General features: G+C 34.5%; 1 pseudogene; it reads left to right on the top strand.

Moving 5' to 3' along the window:
- Positions 1 to 223: 223 nt before the first annotated feature.
- Positions 224 to 21,484, top strand: part of LOC143609387 (F-box/LRR-repeat protein At5g02910-like) — a 48,635-nt pseudogene continuing 27,374 nt past the window's right edge.

The raw sequence follows: 21,484 nt of genomic DNA, 5'->3' as shown, positions 1-21,484 counted from the left end.
TACGTTTCGGTGGCTCCCGCATACAATGAACCAAAACTGATAATTTAATATATTTCTTCATGAGTAAATGACTATAACTGATGCTACATATGTGTTTGTTTGTTTGTTTTTTCTAAACGAGATTAAAAAAATTGTTTAGTTTGTGAAAATAAAATGACTATTCGTGTAGTTAACTCTTTATTGTTATATTAAACATTTGATAGTTCTGATTTCATGCAATGATCCTAAGATGGAAGTTCAAGAATTACCTTTGGATAGAATCAGCAGCTTTCCTCCAAATATCATAAAAACAATTCTTTCTCTTATGCCAATGAGAGATGCATTCAGGACAAGTATTCTATCTCGAAACTGGAGGGACTACTGTTTAAAAATTCCCAAACTCGTGTTTGACGATGCAGCGTTTCGGGGGCCGATTTGTGATAACTTATCAATAAGATTTAAACTCCTATACATTGTTTACCCGATCTTGTTGCTGCATCAAGGCCCGATACTTGAGTTCTCTATTTGTATGTCTCAACTGTATAGCAGTTGTGAGATTGACAAGATAATAGTTCGCCTATCAAGGAATCCTACCGTGAAGAAACTCACCCTTCGCATCGGGCCAGGTGATGACCATAAGCTACCGCCGGCTTTTTTCAAGTTTCAGCAATTGACGGTCCTAAAACTCCAAAGCTACGCGTTTCAACCTCCGGTAACCTTCAAAGGGTTTAGCAGGCTCGTTAGGTTATCCTTTAACAATGTCAGCATAACCGCAAAAGCTTTCCTACGGTTTATTTCCAGTTGTCCGTAGCTCAACGACTTAACTCTAGCACTATATTTTATGAAAGTTGGTTATTTTTGTTTGCATTTGACCCTTTCGGTGTATTTGCTACTGTATTCCGCTTCTTTAATCTGGATATTATATATATATCTTTATATATATATATGTATATAGAAACAAAGAAACAATTAATGAGGTATTCAATCCACCATTGTAAGCTAAAACAACCTGACAATTTGCCACAAAGACCACTTCAAGTGGAGTAAACATCCATTCTATGATGAGGAATCTATACATGATTCTCATATGAAATAAAAAAGACGAAATAAGTCATTTAAGGAAGGGGGTGTTTGGGGTTCCTTATTTTTCCTCTTTATAACTAACTTATTGAAAAGTTAAAAAGGTGTTTGGGATTGCTTAATGTGTGAATGAAAAAGTTTCATAACTCATAAGGTTGTAACTTATGACTTTTCCATAAGTCATAAGGAGGTAAAAATAAGAAATCCCAGACACCCCCTAAGTAAGACACTTAGACTTGAGTATTTACCAACCAATTTAACGTCATCGGTGACCGCTATAACCAAGCCGTTCTGACCGATTATTTAAAATAAGGGCCATTTGCATATCTTAAAAACACAGGATATTCCTTAGATATAATATTAGATAAATGGCAAGCATTTAAAACCAAGCGATGTATATTTGTTTAAAACATTCATAAATTAAGAACGAATATCTATCATTTTTATTTATAAACACTGCTAATTTAATGAAATATGGATCGAACGTATACATTAACTTAAGATCTAGTATATATTTGTGCAAAAGGTCAAGCTTATCAAATGCTTAAGGGTACATATCTGTGGAGTGTAGCGGCTGTAGCCAATATTTGAGCTATTGATGCTAGGTTGAAACAAAAGTTGTTCAAAATAATGAAGAATCAGTTTTGTTGATTATATCATAATGAGTGCATACATTAATTATTAACTCATTAAGGTATTGGGGTAATGGTAACTTGTATTACATGATATCAAACAGTACAATTGAAATAAGTATAAATCCTCAAAATGTTAATGATTACCTTATATGGATAATAGTTGAAAGAAAGAGTCGTGGTGTTCTTGCCCCCAAAACTGTATAGGGTATATATATAGGGGTGAGTTAAAATAAAAAGAGATAATTTTTTAAGAAGACTAGGAATTATATATATATATATATAGGGGTGGCCGGGTTAAAATAAAAAGAGAGTTTTCTAGAAAGACTATGAATAAATCATAGCCATTGGATCATGTTAATCAATTGTTGAGATTTAAAATTACCAAAAACCGACATAGTTTCCTAGAATTACTCTTTCACCATTATAACCGACATAGTTTCCTAGAATTATTCTTTTACCATATGTTTTAATGCCAAATGTCAAAAATCTATTGGTTCTTAACATTCCTAGGAAACTCTTTATTCTTATTTGAACCCTTTTCTATATATATATATAGATATATATATATATATATACATATACATATACATATATAGGGGTGAGATCTAGTGAAAACTCCTTTTAAAAAGAAAACTTAAAAACTCCTAAAAAACTAATTTTAATTTTTTTTTAATTTTGTTTGAAGTTTCTTTTTTTTCCATTATTCTTATATGTTGTTATTGGTTAAAAAAAATAATAAAAAAAATAAAAATAAACCTTGTTGGTAACATCGTCGGTGTAGTGTACATGTGTAATAGTGTGCATTACATATATGCAAAAGTGTTTGTATTGCATAGAATACAACACTATTGCACATATTTGATACACACTATTGTATATATGCAATATAAGACTAATACGCACATCGAATACACATTAGTACGTATGTGTAATACAACATTAACGCACATGTGCACTATATCGACTTTTATTTTATTGTTATTCTTTTGTCATATAATACAACACTACTACACATATATAATACACAAATATTGAATATATGCAATTAAACACTATTAAACTTAAAAATACATAGTAATACACATGTGTAATACAACGGTATCGCACAGTAATACGTATGTGCATTACAGCGGTTTTTTTTTTAATTTTTTTTGAGCAAAGGGTAAGAAAATATAAGAATAATGGCAAAAACAAAAATTTGAAAATATTTTTTTATTTTTAATTAAAAATAATTCTTTATGAGTTTTTAAGTTTTCTCTCTAAAGATGAGTTTTCTCTTGATCCTCTCCCTATATATATATATATATATCGGGTTAGGTTAAAATAAAAACCCACTTGAGTTGTGAAAACTCTAGAAACTCATTCTTAACCACATGTTTTTAATTAAATTTTGAATCATGTGGTCCACAGTTAAAGTTAATAAAAAATGTAAACATAAATATAATAATTCTCTCCTGAAAACATATAAAAAAATAGTAAAAAAATGTTAAAAAATAGCAAAACAATTTTTTTTATGTTTCGATGTTTTATACTAAATGTTTACATATATTACGTGTGCAAAAAAAAAGAAGATGTTACATAGGGTTTTCACAACTCAAATGAGTTTTCATTATATACTTCCCCTATATATATATATATATATATATATATATATACTAGGTTATAAACTCGTGTGATACACAGGATTGGACACAAAAATATGAAATTAAAAAAAATTAGGAGTAGGAATAGATGGGTGTACGTAGCCGTTCAAAAAAATATTAATAATAAATAAAGACATTTTATAATTGAATATATTGCAATTGTAATTTATGCATTAATGTCAAATTCACAATTTACAAACATACAACTACATATACAATTTATAAAACTCTAAAAATTTCTTAATATACAACATTCGATGTCCTATTTGTAAGTTCACCTTCTTTATCAACAATTACGAGTTTAGATCTATCTATACTAATAGTTGCAATAGAGGGTCTTAAGAGCATAAAACAACACAAATGAAATATATGAAATTAGGGCTAATATAGATGACAAAGGGAACAATTATTCTTAAAGAAAGTATTTGACTGTTAACTAAAGTTATTATTTTGACCCGAATTTTAACTCCTTTACTAAATATGATGAATGTGACCCGTTTAAAAAAGAATGAAGAGTTTGAGCCATTGATTAGAATAGCTTAACTTTCCGTTCATATGAAGTATTGACCAACTCACCTTTATATGAAGTATTAACTCATATGAAATTAAAAAATAATAATAATAAAAGAAAAAAGTTAACCCTTTTTAAAGAAAAATATGGAGACGACTAATACCTCTGTATAAATTGCTTCCATAAGTGGGCTCTTGTCTGCTACCTGTCCAAGAAGTATTTCATTAAATTTACTCATAACCAATGGGGTTAGTGGCTCACTGGCAAAGACAAAGCCTTTAAAACACCTGGGTTTGGAGGTCTTGGGTTCAAGTCCCACACCTGTTTGAAATTGTAATATAGCAATATAAATCAATGAAATAGCATCAGCTACCAGGAAAGCAAAATGAAAGGAGATTCATGTACCTTAAAGGCAGCGACTTATCATAACTCGTGAGAGTATAAAAACAAAGTCCAAACAAAGGAAACCAAATTAACATGTTCATGTCTATAATTAACCTTCACACATTTTATAGGGTATGGATAGCAACACCTTAGTCACAAGATTTTGCAGCCTTCCTGGACCCGACTGTATCAGAGTTGGGATGAAGTCCAACTACTACCATGCTCTCAAATAGCCTACGACACGCTTTAATCCTTTTAGAATTGTAAACAATTATAACCCCAATACTAAATGGAACCTGTTTAAAACATGAAAAAATATACAAGGCTTTTATGTAGCTTACATCAATAGACTTATTATCATAAATTCGAAAGATGATATAAGTTTCCTTAAAGATTTTTGCCAAAACAATTTGTGTGCATTAATTGGTATGAGAGAGTAGTTATTTACAAAATAGCATATGATGCACCAATACTTCTACCCAAATTTGACTGTGATGCAATAAAATCATCATAAGTTACTTTCCCTAAAATTTTAGGACTATATAGAAAACACAAATTTCAGCTTATAATAATAGATTGATTATTAAAAATTTGTAAATGGATTTATTTATAAGAAAAAAAAACAAAAATAATACCTCAGTTGTTTGTTGGCATGTGCTATGCTATTGAAAACAGTTTGGGTCAATAAATCATCTTGCAAATTAGTATGCAGTTGTGATGACACTAATCAACGGATTGGAATTGATTCATCGGATTCTTTGTCAACTAAACTGTTAATTTAGAGGAATAAACTTAATTTATAAACACAACCCATATGTAATAATATTTAAAAATATATATTGTAAATAATTGGGTAAGATTAAACAAATCAAACCTTTTTCTAAAAGAAGTGATCTCCTCAATGTCATTGCTAATGTACAGGGGAATAAACCTTGGAAACGCCTTACCTAAATAACAAACAAATATTAAGTGTTATCAAGTATATAGACATATAATAAATGGATATTCAATGATTATTCAATTGAAAGTTGTTATCTAAATGAAATATATATATATATATATATATATATATACTAGCTATTAGCCGGGGTTGTTTTTTGCATTTGTCGTTTATATTATTGTGAATATGTTTTTCGAATTTTAATTTGGTTTGTTGTACAGAAGTTTGTTTAGATAACATACATGCATAGTAGTTCATTTGTCAATTTTGCCCACTTTTTTTTCGTATGAAACTATTTATCCGTTCCTTATTTAGATCGATCGCCGATCATCGGCTGGTCCACGTGGCACCAAGTAGTTGTCCGTTCCTTATTTAGATTGATTGCATGTTACCGTGACTTCCCATATCAAAAAGGCTTATCCGGGTATTACGAGTGGTTCCAAACGTTGTTACAAAAAAGTTACAAAAGATGACACTTTCTACAGCAGCTATTAGTATTAGTTACAAAATATTTGGTTGTACAAATATTAGTTACAGAAAAAGTAGTGTTTGTTATCCAAGTTGTCCTAGTAGTGCTTGCTCATGACTTCCCAAATTCCAAAGCATTTTCCTAGTGTTTTCGATTTTTTCCCCCACAACCTCAGCATTTGCATAGAAAACGTGATTGCCTGTTAATATGTAATCTGTTAGTTTAGTTACCTACAGTGTAGAAGTCTTTTTTTTCCCTTGCATTCACCCAAAAAAAAAAGCATAAACCTTAAAATCCTTTAATTAAAGTGAAGGAACTTACGTTCTAGAAATGCATGTGAAGACACAGATCAAAGAAAAAGGCATAAAGGAGAAATGGTGGTATGGTTTTATAAGGGTAATACTGTCATAAAATAAAATATTATTTATAAAAAAAGTTTAAATGAATTTGCTGTCCATGAAAATAATCATTTGAAAATAAAATATTATTATTTATATTTGTCAATTATATATATTTTCTGGATATTAATTTAATTTATTGTAAGAAAGTTTGTTATATTCATTCAGAATTTATATACTTGGGCATATTTTGATCAATTTATGTTTTTTTATGTTTGTTCATTATGCTCGTTCTAAGTTTTCGAAAAATAATAAAAAAATTCGGTTCATAAGTTAGGAATATATTTATTTTTTAAAAACTTAGATTTGAAACATGTTCTTACCAGTAAAAGAGAGATTATTTGCTTTGTGAATGCAACCATTTTAGGTAGTAAAAGTGAAGATTGTGTCCATAATGTACGATGTCTTGGATCAATCTGCATAAATGCAAGATGAATAATATAAGAAAATTTTGAGTCTAACATTATGATGTAATATCTATTTATCATTCAAATTTCACTTATTGCTTCAAGCCAAATCTGCAAGCTTTTGGGCTTTACAATTCTTTGATAATCCCTTTCCAACCTACAAAAAATCAATAAAAAGTTAAAAACTTTATAACTCACTACTCATCTACTAAAATTTTTTATTTATATTAATTTGTTGGTATTCGTACCTTTGTAGTTTGTGTTCTTGCTCTGTTCCGACGCGATCACAGATTTGTGTTTATCAATATTAAAATATGACATAAAACTCCTTTTAAGTTTTGCAGAATCCAATACTATCCACCTAAACTAACACGAAAAAACTACATTAGCAAAATTAAAAATCTCAATAAAAATGCTAAGATCAATGAAGTCAACCAAGTCAAAACACTAAAGAAATTGGACAGGGATTATTTTAGGTAAACCCCGACCCAATCAGTTTTGACTTGTACAAAAAAGCACCCGTCTTGCCACTTTTTTTCGTGCATAAGGTTTCCTAATTTTATCTGCTTTGTTATTATAGTTTATATCACGAATGCAAAGACCGGTTCGAGACAATGCACAAAACTTGCATTGTTCAATATTCAAACAGGTCAACGATTTCTGAGGTTAAATGAACTATTGCAGGCGTTTGACTACACGTTGGATGATCTCCATTAATCAGTTAATTCTGTGTACTGGATAATTTCATCAGTTATGCAAATCCTACAAGTACCTAGATATATAAAAAAACAATGTTCCATTAATGACGCGTAGTTTATATCACCAAAGAAGATATCATGAACAAAATTCTCAAGTGGTAAACTTCAAATCCAACACTTTGCTATCTGTACAATGTACAAAGAAACTGTTAAGTCAGTGAACAAAAATGTATAACTGCATTTGTGTGCTAATAAATCTCTAGCATTATTATGCAATTTTATAGCAGATTGTAGGCATTTGAATACACCTTGGTTGATCTTCATTTTCAAACCGCGGCATACATAATCATCAATCGTTGTTCGTCTCCACAAACAAAGAAATCAACATAATAATTGATTTGTAGATAAACAAAAAAAGATAGCAACAATTAGAAGAACACGAACAAAGAAAATACACTGAAAGTTAGAACAAATACCACCATCGCCTTCATCATTGTCAAACGGATCAGTTAACTCTTGAAGCTGCCCCCAAAACCAATACTACAATTGCCAAGATATCGATTAGGGTTTGCGAGTGACAAAAGCACTTCAGAGATAGAGAATATAGAGGTAGTGAGGAAAACACGTCGGAGGTGGGTTGAATTGAATTGAAGAAGACAAAAGATAGATAGATCTTCCATCACAATTCTCTCTCAACTAACCCGCTGATCCAAATTCATAACACAATCGATCACCTAAGCAATTCAATTTTGTAACAATTATATATATATATATATATGTGTGTGTGTGTGTGTGTGTGAAGTTCGAACCCTAGCATAGCTAATCAATCAAATAAAATACCTAATCAGTCCTCATCGTTTGGAAGAAGTCTATGCTTTGTGATTTAGGGTTCAAAGTCATTAAGGTAACGATTTGAGATTGAAACAGAGGAGTGAATATGGTAAAGGTTAAGAGGAAAGAGGACAGGCGAGGGAGATGTTATGACCCGTTTAAAGCTTAAACGGGTTTAAACCGGGCTAAATCAACAAGATCTCTCCATTTTAAAATCAAGCAATCTGGTGGCTTCCATAAAAGGGGGGAGCGATCACATCGCGACACAATTTGATATGAAAATCCTATAAAATAAGGATATACTAAAATTTAATATCCAATTTAAAAAGAAAAAGATGTTATTTATAATTAATAAACAATTTTATAGTAAAAAACATAAGTGGGTCATAGGTCACCAAATCCAGATAGCTTTAAATGGGTTATAACATATCATTTATTTATGAAACTCTTTTATCATCAAACCCTAAGTATATTATTAACTTTCTTACAATAAAGAAAATTAAAATCCAAAAAAAAAAAAAAATATTAAAAAACGAAAAATGTAAAACAACCATTCTCTCAAACCATCATATTGCTTTATTTGTAAATGAAGGCTTCTCACGCATTTGACCCGAATTTACGGGTAAAGGTCTCACCAAACTCAGATAGCTTTTAAACAGGTTATAACATCTCATTATATTAAAAATTAATCTCATCAAATATTTGATATGAAAATCCTATAAAATAGGGATATACTAAAAATTAATATCTTATTTTATTTAAAAAAGATATTATTTATAATTAAGAAACAATTTTATAATAAAGAAAATAAACGGGTAATGAGTATCACCAAACATAGATAGCTTTTAAACTGTATTATAATATATCATTTATTTTTGAAACCATTTTATCATCAAACCTCAAGTATATTAATCATTAACTTTCTTACAATAAATAAAATTAAAAACCAAATATATATGTATAAATATTAAAAACGAATAATGTAAAACAACCCGTAATACGGGGGATAAAATCTAGTATATACTATATATTAAAGCAACATAATTTTTCCACTTGTCATTCAATTATACCCTCCACATAGGCTCCAAATGTACAAGTTTTCATTTTTACAATTTTTCCTTCATGAATGATAAAATGAAGGAAATGTTGTTGGTAGGAATTGAACTCAATACCTTACTTTTAAAATGTTTATGACTTACTAACTCAACTATGATTAATTGATGTTAGTTTATCTTTTTCTTAATTGGTATAAATTAACAACCTTCCATTTTATTACTTTTAAAATGTAAATACAAATTATTCTTACTAATCTATGTATTTTAGTAAATTATTTATATCTTATGAATCCATAAGATATGTTAATATGTATATTATTAAATTTAACTTTTTTATTTTACTTTTTAACAACCCGTGTATCACACGGGCTATATCCTAGTATATATATATAGAAAAGAGTTAAAATAAAAATACATAGTTTTGTAGGAAGAATAAGAAGGATATAAAATTTAGAGTTAAGAAACTATGTGAGCCTATTTAGGAAACTATGTAGATTAAATCCTAGATCCTAGGAAACTATTTGGTATTTTTGAAACTACTAATCTTAACCACTGAATCCTAGATCCAAGGGCTTAGATATATTCTTACTCTTCCTAGAAAACTATCTCTTTTTACTATAACTCACCCATATATATATATATATATAGGGTTAGGTTAAAATAAAAATTCACTTGAGTTGTGAAAACTCTAGAAACCCATTTTTAATCACATGTTTTTAATTAAAGATTAAATCCCGTGGTCCACAATTAAAGTTAATAAAAAATGTAAAAGTTAATTACACTTTCTCTCTCCTGAAAACATCTATAAAAATTAGTAAAAAAATAGCAAAACATTTTTTTTATGTTTTTGATGTTTTGCATTAAATGTAACAACATATATTACATGTAACAAAAAAAAAACGATGTTACATAGAGTTTTTACGGGTTTTCACAACTCAAGTGAGTTTTCATTCTATACTTTGCCTATATATATATATATATAGTTATTAAACCCCTGGAAAACATGTCTTCCGAACTGCAATACATGACAACAATAACACCGTACTGTTTTCCGACAGAACTTGGTCATCTTCTCCGCATATGATTCCCACAAGGTAACAAAAATGTTACGGGACCTAGAAAATTAAAATTATACAGGTTACTAAAACTGTATAGTATGCAAATTAATTAACAAACATGGAGATATAGAACAAACTTTGTTGAAAAGAGCTTACTCTGATCAAGAACTTAAATGTTCATTCTCTTTTTTAGCTGACCGTTACTTGTTTTGCGATCATACATATCGAAATAGGTATAAACATACCCAATGATATCTATGTAATATACAAATAGTGGATGCTAGTGTAAAAAAGTGAGTTAATGAAATTTATCCTAACAATGTAATACACTATAAATAAATGCAGATCTTGCCTTTTCATTCATTTGTCCTATTGCTCACAAGTGTATGTGTATATAAAGTAGAAGTAACAGATTAAAAAGATAATTGAAAAGGGCAGACATGCAAAGGCAAGAGAGTTCGTTAATAACACTTATATAACTGAAGAGGTAGGTCCCAGCAGAGCCCAGTTGGACCCGCAAGACTCACCTTGAAGAGAGACGTATGCGCAGAAACCAACTGGATCCGCAGGACCCACCATGCTCAGAGACGTGACGTCCTTACGCGCAGTACGCAAGCTGTTCCCGCAGGAAATGCCTCCCAATGGTGAAGTACTCTGCCTGTTCCCGCAGCTGCGGATACAAGCCATCAGGGAAGGCCACCCGCGCAGCAAGGCTACACGCACAAGGCACTTAGCTCTCAATAACTCAGCAGTCACCTGAGGGGATGAGCAAAGCCGGGAACAATCCCGCACAAAGGCGGGAGGGGGAATACTCCCGCCCAAATAAGCCAGTCCGTACGATACGGGAAGATCTTCTGTACTGTACCTGACGAGGTATGGGCAAAAGATCTGACCTAAGATACGACAGCTCATTGACAACAGTATGGCGAGCAGCATGCTCTTGTACTGTATGTCACTATTAGCCGCTGCCTACTCACCAACTCCTGTCATACCACGTGCATAGCCGGCAGTTGGTGGAAAAGGAATAGTACACAGCAGGCCTGGTCACTGTCAGCCGCTGCCTACCCACCAACTACCAGCATGGCACGTGCGTAGGCCACAGTTGGTAGAACAGGAATAGTATTCAGCCGGCTACACCTTCTTGGAAACCTACCTTCGGCTATAAATACCCCAAATGGTATGATCATCTCATCTTATCATCTTATCATCATATACTATCTCGTATTACATATTATACTTGATATCTGCTCTAGCAATATCTTAATATACATTTATATTCAAGAGCAATCTAGTCTGATTCTCATGCCGGAGGGTGGTCACAAGGAGGAACCCCCCCATTCTCAGTGACGAGCTCACGGTGTCTGTTTTGCAGGTTATCAGTGTTGGAATACCATATGCCCGAGACACATAATTATGTTAATATGGCTAGCCGTGTTTGATCCAAGACGGGTCATACCCAATAACGAGTTAGACACACACCAATTATGTATTTGTTAAGATAAGATCTATAGGACAAATACAGAACACGACACATTCAGAAAATCGGGTTTCTGAATATTTACTTGAAAGTGTTAAATAAATTCATTGGTTAATTTATTTATTCAAATAATTATTATTGGAATGATTATTTAATTATATGTTCTTTTATAAAATGGTTTATAAAAGATGGGGTGTTTATATATTTTATAATGTATAAAATAAATAAAAAAAAAAAAAAAAATATATTGGGGCCGGTTTTAGGGTGGGCCCCACACCCCATGTCTTGGTCAAATCTTGAGTATGGGTTACTTAAACCAAAATACCTAACATCATGGGATTTTGAATGATGATAAGAAATGATGATCAAGATACATTTTTGATATATATATATTTCAAGTAATCATAATCAAGACTTTCAAGTAATATCAACTATAACAACAACTCTTTCTTTCTTTCTTTTGGGTTCGGCCGAAATCAAGAAGAAAGGTTGAGTCTCGGTTTTTCGTGTTCAAGCTCCCTAACATAGCTCGGTGTGTGTTGGAGGCTCGGGGTATATTCTGTTTGAGGATTTTCCCTTTGAAAATCTAGCATCGACATCATCATCTTCTTCAACATTAACTACACTCTTAAAAGGTTAAGAATGTAAGTGTTTATGGCTTTGATAGTTTAGCTTTTCCCGTATTACTTGATCCTTGCCTCGGGTTTCTAATATATAGATTATTGGTAATCTTATATCATGAATAAACTAGGTTATTCATGAACATATATTATATAGTTTTGTAATATATACATATATAAACACATGTGTACATAAGTTTAGTTTGTTAATATCTCGCTTCCGCCTTAATTGTGACTAGTTAAATGGTTAACTAAATTTATAAATTCCATAGAAACCCAACAAATGGCATCAAGAGCCGGGATACGGGAAACTAAGCTTCGGGTTCTCGGTTTTATATTTTTTCCCCTTGAAAGATTTTATACAAAAATTAACATGCATGATTTTTTTTTGTATTTAATCTTGTTATTGTTTTTGGCTTTGTTCAAAAAAAAAAAAAAAAAAAAAAATTAAAACCGAGTAAATGGGCCGAAGCCCAATTCGGGTGAATTTGGGCCGAAGCCCACTTTAACATGGTTATTGGGCTAACCGGAAATTAAAGGGAAAAGCTATATGGGCCGAAGCCCATTTTTGGTTAAATGGGCCGAGCCCATGAGTTTTTTAATTGGGCCGAAGCCCATGTGTTTTGCACATGTGGGCCGAAGCCCATAATCTAGTTATTGGGTCAAGCCCAAATGGGTTGGGCTAGGCCCGATAAAGTCAAGGGGTTTTGGAACGGGTTCCTAAAACATAACGGGTTATGTTTGTTAAAACTAGACCGAGCCGTAGACCAAAGTGGATGTTTGTTTGTGGTTGATGTTGTGATTGTAGTTAATTATTCAAAGTTTCGGTTTGTAATAATTAATTAGGGGCTATTTTGTAATTATTTATTCATATGGGTATGTAATAAATAGGTTATTTGTAATATCTTTATTTTATAGAAAAAATGTATTAGGACATTTGATTTTGTAAAATTAAAGAAGATTGCAAAATTGGAAGTTTGGGCCTAATTGGGCCGGGTATGGTGATAATGGGTCTCACAAGCCCATTAAAGGGATTCAAGCCCAAAAGGACCTAAGCCCACCAATTAAGCCCAAATGGAAGCTTATGGAAGCTAAGGCCCAAGTTCAAGCCCAATGGATCACAACGGGGTTGAAGAAGATGCTCGAAGCATTTGGATGCGGGATCGAGTGGGAGCTACAACATCCATGTGTCATGTGTCCCTTAGGATCGGACCTAAGACACACACTTGTTTCGGCTAACAAGTGTGGTCTAACTTAGTGGCTCGTGTCTAGTATAATTGTGTATGCTTGTTAATTAATTGATTGTTTGATTGTGTGGTTGTTAGATATTAGGATATCAACTTCGTCACATAGAATTAATTAACAAAGCATAAAACGGGTTCTAATAATTATCGGTAATTACGTGACACATAGTTTAATAAAATGGATTTATTAACTAGCCGTCTCACGCCCATAATAAAATGGCTTTATTATAAATTAGAATTTTGAAAATGGTTTCAAAATATCATGTTACTAAATGCATGTTAGAACATGATTTAAAGTTTTACAACTAGAATTATTAAAACTAAAAATCCCTTTTAAAATTAAGGATAATAAGTTAAACACCATCCTTTTGTATAACGCTTAACATATTAGTAAGCTCTTAGTGGGAAAAAGGTCACCTAACCGCGTAAGAGTAAATTAATATTTTAAGGTAATATTGGCATATAAATGGGAAAAAGGTCACCTAACCGTTTGTATGTTAATATTACAAGTTGATACAAGTAGGACGACTTAAATTAGAACCATGTGAAGAGGGTCACCCAAACATGGGGTCTAATAGGTGTTGATGGGATAAACATGCCGACACGAAATATGATTTCGAACCGGTCCCATAAACTCTAGAAGTTGCAAAAGGGTTTGCAATTGTTATGAATAACTACCTTGATAAATCGACAATGGGAAAAAGGTCACCTAACCGGAGTCGGGTTTATCGTTGGATTCTAGATTTTAATTATTAATTATATTTGGTATATATATAAAAGGGTATTAATAATTAAAAAGGTAAAACACTAAAATGAACTTAATTAAAATTCTGCAGATGGCCGCACACGTCGACGACAACATAATCCCTAACGTCCAAAATGTCTCTCTCCGATCTATTCTCGCTAAAGACCGTCTTAACCACAATAACTTTTCGGATTGGTTCCGAAATTTAAGGATTGTTCTAAAACAAGAAAAATTATATCATGTTTTGGAAACACCTATCCCCGAAGAACCGGAAGAGGGTAGTGAGGTCGAATATATGAATTGGGTCAAACTTACGGAAGATTCCATTCAAGTGTCATGCCTCATGTTGGCGACTATGGTTCCCGAAATCCAAAAGGATTTCGAAAACCATAATGCGTACGACATGATTACTCAACTTAAGGAAATGTTCCTTAAGCAATCAAGAGTTGAAAGGTTCGAAACAGTTCGAGCCTTGCATGCATGTAGAATGGATGATAATCAACCAGTTTCAACTTATGTACTTAAGATGAAAAGTTACATTGATCGCCTCGCCAAACTCAATTGTCCCATCTCAAAAGAGTTAGCAACGGATTTGATCCTTAACTCTTTGTCGAAAAGGTTCGACACTTTCGTGTTAAATTATAACATGAACGGCTGGGACAAAACCATTGGAGAACTTCACTCAATGCTTAAGACAGCCGAGGCGAGCATGGGTAAAAGGGTTTTACCCATGTTTGCGATCAATGAAGGCAGATCCAAGAATCGATCTCAACCCAATCCTAAGGCTAAGGTAGCAAAAAGAAAGGGTCCACCTCTGCATCTTAAGGGTAAGGGCAAATCACCGGTTATGGCAAAGAAACAAAAGGTTATGGAACCGAAGGGTCATAAGGATGATCCTTGTTTTGGTTGTGGGGAGACCGGACACTGGAAACGCAATTGTCCGGTCTACCTAAAAGAGCTAAAAGACAAGAGGAATGTGGCGCATACCTCGGGTAATGTCTTTATGATTAATGTTGAGCTAAATCTTATTTCTTCTAACACATGGGTATTGGATACCGGATGTGGAACTCATATTTGCAATTGGTTGCAGGGGTTCAAAAGGAATGAAGACTTAAAGAAGGGCGAAGTGAATCTTTTCATGGGCAACGGTGCAAGGGTGCACGTGGTCGCTAGAGGAGACTTCACTTTATCGCTTCCAAGTGGTTTGGAAGTTGTTTTGAAAAATGTTTTGTATGCTCCTAGTTTGACTAGGAACATTATTTCTGTGCACCTTCTTAGACAATGTAACTTTGACTTTAAATTTGTAAGATCAGAAATGCATGTATCATCTAATGGTATCTTTTATTTTAAAGCTGTACCAAACAACGGTATTTATGAATTGGTTCATGATAATACCTCAAATAGCTCATTATATCAAACTTCTACTAAAAGACTCAAAAAGGATTTGAGTGATTCCTACATTTGGCATTGTCGCCTTGGACACATAAACAAGAATCGTATAAATACTCTCCAAAAGAAAGGTCTTTTGAAAACAAACGAGTTAGGTTCGTTTGATGAGTGTGAATCTTGTATTCAAGGCAAGATGACCAAAGAGCCTTTCAAAGGTACAAATGAAAGGGCTAAGGATTTGTTAGGTATCATACATACGGATGTATGCGGACCTTTCAAGCCAGCTAGTAGGAATAGTGAAAGGTACTTCATTACCTTTACCGACGATTTTAGTCGATATGGGTATGTGTATCTAATGAAACACAAACATGAAGCCTTTGAAATGTTCAAGGAATTTCAAAATGAAGTACAAAATCAGCTCGACCAAACAATCAAGGTACTCCGCTCCGATAGAGGAGGCGAGTACCTAAGTGATGCTTTTCAAAGTCATCTTAGAGATTGTGGAATTATTTCACAGCTCACTCCTCCTGGAACTCCTCAACATAACGGAGTATCCGAGAGGAGGAATCGAACACTGTTGGACATGGTTCGATCAATGATGGCACGAAGCTCACTACCGCCGTCATTTTGGGGATATGCGCTACTTACAGCGGCTCGTATTTTGAATATGGCCCCGACCAAAAAGGTGGATCGAATACCCTATGAAGTGTGGCATGGAAAGGTTCCATCCTTTTCATATTTAAGGGTATGGGGATGCATAGTTTATGTTAAACGTGACACCCCAAATAAGCTTGAGGCTCGATCCATCAGGTGTATCTTCATAGGATACCCAAAGGATGATATAGGATATATATTCTATGATCCTAGTGAACAAAAAGTGTTTGTTTCACGCAAAGGATACTTCTTAGAAACTAGGTTCCTTATGGAAGGACCTAGTGAAAAGAAAGTGGAACTTGAAGAGGTTCAAGAATCACTTGATGATACACAGTTGGTCGATACTAGCTTTCAACACGAGGATGTTGAAGATGATCAAATGGTTGATCATACACACGTTGTTCGCAGATCTAATAGGATTAGTCGACCTCCCAAGAAATATGGATTTCTTGTGGATGATTGTTACTTGGTCGATTCGGATGAACCGATCTCCTACAAAGATGCTATGTCACAACCTGATTGTGACAAGTGGCTTGAAGCCATGAGCGCCGAGATGCAATCCATGCACGATAACCAAGTTTGGGAATTGGTTGATCGTCCACTTAACTCCAAACTGGTTGGATGTAAGTGGGTCTTCAAAAAGAAAACCGATATGCATGGAAATTTAGATACTTACAAAGCACGACTTGTAGCAAAAGGTTTCACGCAAACTCAAGGGATTGATTATGATGAAACCTTCTCGCCGGTCGCGATGCTTAAGTCGATCAGGATATTATTTGCCATTGCAGCTCATTTTGATTATGAGATATGGCAAATGGATGTCAAGACCGCTTTTCTAAATGGATATCTTGAGGAAGATGTCCATATGGTTCAGCCTGAAGGTTTTGTCGATCCATCTAATCCTGATAAAGTTTGTAAGTTAAAGAAATCAATCTACGGGTTGAAACAAGCATCACGGATGTGGAATCATCGTTTTAATGAAGAAATCAAAGCGTTTGGTTTCGTCCAAAACGGTGATGAGGCGTGTGTGTATAAATGGGCTAGTGGGAGTATAATCATTTTCCTTATTTTGTATGTCGATGATATACTTTTATTTGGAAATGATATACCAAGTATGGAAAACGTTAAAGCGTGGTTAAGTAGTCGTTTCTCAATTAAGGATCTTGGAGAAGCGACATATATCTTGGGAATAAAGGTCTATAGGGATAGACAAAGAAAATTGATCGGACTCAATCAAAGTGCGTACATTGATAAAATCCTGAAAAGGTTCAGGATGGAAAACTCTAAGAAAGGTTTGGTACCTATTCCAAGAGGAACCGTGTTAAGCTCATCCCAAAGTCCTAGCTCTAAGGAAGAGCAAGATAGGATGAAGCATGTTCCTTATGCTTCGGCAATAGGATCTATTATGTATGCAATGATGTGCACCAGACCGGACGTCTCATATGCTTTAAGCATTACGAGTAGATACCAACACAACCCAGGTGACAGTCATTGGATGGCTGTCAAGAATATATTAAAATACCTTAGAAGGACTAAGGATATGTTTTTAATATATGGGTCTGGTGAGGAGGAACTCGTCGTAAAGGGTTACGTGGATGCGAGTTTCCAAACTGACCGAGATGATTCTCGGTCACAGTCGGGATATGTCTTCATCTTAAATGGAGGCGCTGTCTCTTGGAAGAGTTCGAAGCAGGATGTTGTCGCGTTATCCACTACAGAATCTGAGTACATCGCCGCTTCAATGGCAGCCCAAGAGGCTGCATGGATGAAAAAGTTCATCATGGATCTAGGGATTATCTCTACCATTCAGGAGCCCCTAGAGATATTCTGTGACAATGAGGGTGCTATTGCACAGATCAAGGAGCCTCGTGCTCATCAGAAAACGAGGCACATTGAGCGCAGATTCAACTACATAAGGGATGAAGTTGAAAAGAGAAAGATATGTATTCATAAAGTTCATACCGATCAAAATATTGCGGACCCACTCACGAAGCTCCTCGATAGGCCAAAGCATGAGGGTCATGTTTGTGCATTAGGACTTCGGTATTCTAGTGAGTGGATTTAATCTGTGTTTAGTGTTTGTATAAGAACGAATGTAATGGGTATCTCATGTGATTAATTATGTTTTAATTATTAAATGAGTTATGTTCTATATTTGCATGTTTAATCCATGAATGACTTATGTTGTTCTAAACGTCCGTAGTCGATCATGCTTGTGGGAACAAGTATGAAGGTAAGACTATTATGAACCCGGATTGGTTGATATTCATGTGATGAATATAAGGCATAGGTTTGCCACCAAGGTTCATAGATATTTGTGGGATACAAATGTTGGACATGATCCGCTCTCAAGGATCACTGCATGGAGTTAGTGCAACTGATCATAAGTAATCCTTGAGTAAAGGCGAGTATCATTGTGTCCTTTGACCTGAGATGCATATTAGATCTGGTTTTTCATCAAGTCTGATAACTTGACTCTCTTCTTTGTTTTTCGGTAACACGATGACGTTTAAGAAAGAGCTCAGATATCATATGAGATGTCAACAAGGATGTATGCAGTCAAGATGGGATTTGTTCCTCTTATGTGTTGAGAGTTTAGATGTCTAAGGCCTGTTAAGTTAAATCATTGAGAGAATGATTACTCTGTGTCTCTTCGATTTGACAGGACATCTAGTAACAAAAGGATGTAGTGATAAGACTTACCTATATCATATCAAGTATGGACTTGAAGGGGATGATGTTATTGAATGGCACTTAGTCAAACACACTAGAGATGGTGACCTGTTGTTAGGCGGTATTCACCATTAACATTAACTTCTTATGAGTCACGTGCAAGTGGGAGATTGTTGGAATACCATATGCCCGAGACACATAATTATGTTAATATGGCTAGCCGTGTTTGATCCAAGACGGGTCATACCCAATAACGAGTTAGACACACACCAATTATGTATTTGTTAAGATAAGATCTATAGGACAAATACAGAACACGACACATTCAGAAAATCGGGTTTCTGAATATTTACTTGAAAGTGTTAAATAAATTCATTGGTTAATTTATTTATTCAAATAATTATTATTGGAATGATTATTTAATTATATGTTCTTTTATAAAATGGTTTATAAAAGATGGGGTGTTTATATATTTTATAATGTATAAAATAAATAAAAAAAAAAAAAATAAAAAATAAATATATTGGGGCCGGTTTTAGGGTGGGCCCCACACCCCATGTCTTGGTCAAATCTTGAGTATGGGTTACTTAAACCAAAATACCTAACATCATGGGATTTTGAATGATGATAAGAAATGATGATCAAGATACATTTTTGATATATATATATTTCAAGTAATCATAATCAAGACTTTCAAGTAATATCAACTATAACAACAACTCTTTCTTTCTTTCTTTTGGGTTCGGCCGAAATCAAGAAGAAAGGTTGAGTCTCGGTTTTTCGTGTTCAAGCTCCCTAACATAGCTCGGTGTGTGTTGGAGGCTCGGGGTATATTCTGTTTGAGGATTTTCCCTTTGAAAATCTAGCATCGACATCATCATCTTCTTCAACATTAACTACACTCTTAAAAGGTTAAGAATGTAAGTGTTTATGGCTTTGATAGTTTAGCTTTTCCCGTATTACTTGATCCTTGCCTCGGGTTTCTAATATATAGATTATTGGTAATCTTATATCATGAATAAACTAGGTTATTCATGAACATATATTATATAGTTTTGTAATATATACATATATAAACACATGTGTACATAAGTTTAGTTTGTTAATATCTCGCTTCCGCCTTAATTGTGACTAGTTAAATGGTTAACTAAATTTATAAATTCCATAGAAACCCAACAATCAGAAGAACCATCTTTGCCGAGTCTAACCCTCGTGGGAAACATCTATTCAACCCCCAGGTTACCCGTAATCTGCCCGGGGTCCGATTAGTGTTTCTTCATTGGCGCCATCCGTGCATAAAAGCTAGAACTTCATTTCCTCAGTTTTTTCAAACTTCTGGAAAGATGGTTAAAGAAACTCCGGTAACCACAACCCCAGCTACTGGGGGGAATACCGGCTACACAGTCTTTACAAACACTACCCCGGTTACCCAAGCCGGGGCAAGTGAAGTAAATTTTACGAACACTACCCCAGTTACCCAAGCTGGAGCAAGTGCAGTAAATAATCGCTCACTGGGATTCACCGATACCCAGTTAGAGAAACGAACAAGGCTCCCCCGCCAAACACTCGATGAAGTTAAGGCATGGGCGGAGGCAAGTCAGAAGGAATTCCAAGCTGAGTTGGACGAACGCTTGCGTTCCGTCCAACAGGCTGACGAATTCGAAGAATACTTGGACGATGATTCGGAGGAATCCGATAGAGACGCAAACCCTCGTCATAAGGCGAAAGGGAAGCGTAAAGAAACGGACTCCCAACCGAGAAGGTGTTTTGGGGAAGCCTTCAAACCAAAAAACCCAGGTGGAAGCCCACGTGACTTCTCCAAAACATTTAGACCAACTGTTGCAAATGCGGGAACGTCCAAATTTGCAAGGGACATTGCGGAAGCAATTGCCCTAAAAAGTGCCAAACAAATGTCCAACATAGGCACATATGATGGTATATCTGACCCAGACGATCATTTGAACAGATTCATAGCGGGGGAAACCGTCAGCAATTGGACGGAACCTACGTGGTGTTACATGTTCCAAATGACGCTTGTTGGACCAGCTAGAGCGTGGTTCGATCGTCTACCGGTCAACCACATCTACGACTGGGCAGACTTCCAACAGAAGTTTAGCCAACACTTCAGCCAACAAAGAAAGTATACCGAAGAGCAATGGACAATCCTCAAATGCATTCGAGAGGAAGATGAATCTTTGCTAGACTTCATCACTCGCTTCAACTCAAAGAAGCTAAGTCTGGGTAACATTAGCGAAGATCTTGTTCGCGCTGCTTTTATTCAGGGCGCGAACGACCCAGAGCTCATCCGCACCTTAACGGGTAAAGATGGCATGCCATCCACATGGGATGCCATCATGACAGCAGCTAAACGCTTTGCGGAAACTGAGAGGCAACTGGGTAGAGATCTCCCACAGAGCACAAACCTCTACACCCAGAAAACAAGAGAAGACAACGTCCTTACCGCCAGACTAAACAAAAAGCTGAAGCTAGGCATTTGGCAGTCAAGGGTAAACTTTGACACCTCATCCGGCTTGCAACATCGGTTAAGCGGAAGGGATAACGTACGGTCGAACCAGAACTCCAGATGGACGCCA

The sequence above is a fragment of the Bidens hawaiensis genome, unplaced genomic scaffold (genome assembly GCF_021521415.1).
Source record: "Bidens hawaiensis isolate Kalapana, Puna unplaced genomic scaffold, B.hawaiensis_p1.1 tig00419600_1, whole genome shotgun sequence".
Lineage (NCBI taxonomy): Eukaryota > Viridiplantae > Streptophyta > Magnoliopsida > Asterales > Asteraceae > Bidens > Bidens hawaiensis.
This window is presented reverse-complemented; position numbering and strand designations above follow the sequence as displayed.